Raw genomic sequence first — 1112 nt, 5'->3', positions numbered from 1 at the left:
ACAGGTCACCAGTCTATCACAGGGCTACACTTAGAGACAGACAACCAAGCACACTCACATTCACACCTACGGACAATTTAGAATCACCAATTAACTTCAACATGTCTTTGGACTGTGGGAGGAAGCCAGAGAATCCAGAGAGAACCCACGCTGCACAGGGAGAACATATAAACTCCAAGCAGAAAGATCCAGGACGTGAACCGGCGACCTTCTTGCTGCGAGGCAACAGTGCTACCAACTGCGCCACCTTGCAGCCCAGCTTAATAACTGAATAATCATTAGCAGCATCTTTAGTTTGGGTATGATTTTAACATTAGCCAACAAGAAGATAACGTCTGTCATGCCCAGTGTTTTTGTGTTATTTCCTACAGTGGTTCTCAAACTGGGGGCCGGGACCCCCATGGGGGTCCCAAGATAATTTCAGGGGGTCGCCAGATCATTGTAAATAAAAAAAATAAAAATAAAGCCTACATTTATCAAATACATTTGTATTAGGGCTGTCAAAATTAAAAGTGTATACTTCTTCCCACTCCTTTTTCAGACTTGTTAATGTTATGATTTGATTATGTTGTGTTATTATTATTTTGACTCTTTTTTTAATGCTCTTTTTAAAATTGTTTTCTTTTGTTTTTAGATTTTTTCATCCCTTTCATTGAAAGAAAATTAACGTGTGAATGTGAAGAGATTAATCTGTGGAAAGTTATTACTAGTGCCATATTAAAAATTCAGTTCGGGGGTCACGAACACAAACTTATGTTGTCTTGGGGGTCATGGCTCAAAAAGTTTGAGAACCACTGACTTACAAGAACATTTCAAAAATATGCAAACAGATTTAGCTGAATTCTGATTAACCAGTTTTTTTGTGTGTTCTCGTTTTTTTAATTTAATTTTTTAAAAAACAAAACAAAAAAACTTTATAGATCTTCCTGTTATTGTCAACTTACAGATTATAGCCAATAAATTCACATGTATTTGTTTACATGATAAACCTTGAAAGAAAATATATATATATATACATATATAAAGTCAATACTGCAAGTAATATCCACATCAGAAATCAGTTGAGCTGTTTTAACAAATGATAATTAATTCCTTTACAGCACTTGACTTTA

Source organism: Stegastes partitus, unplaced genomic scaffold (genome assembly GCF_000690725.1).
Source record: "Stegastes partitus isolate 25-593 unplaced genomic scaffold, Stegastes_partitus-1.0.2 Scaffold1166, whole genome shotgun sequence".
In the NCBI taxonomy this organism is placed as follows: domain Eukaryota; kingdom Metazoa; phylum Chordata; class Actinopteri; family Pomacentridae; genus Stegastes; species Stegastes partitus.
Note: the sequence above shows the minus strand (reverse complement) of the source record.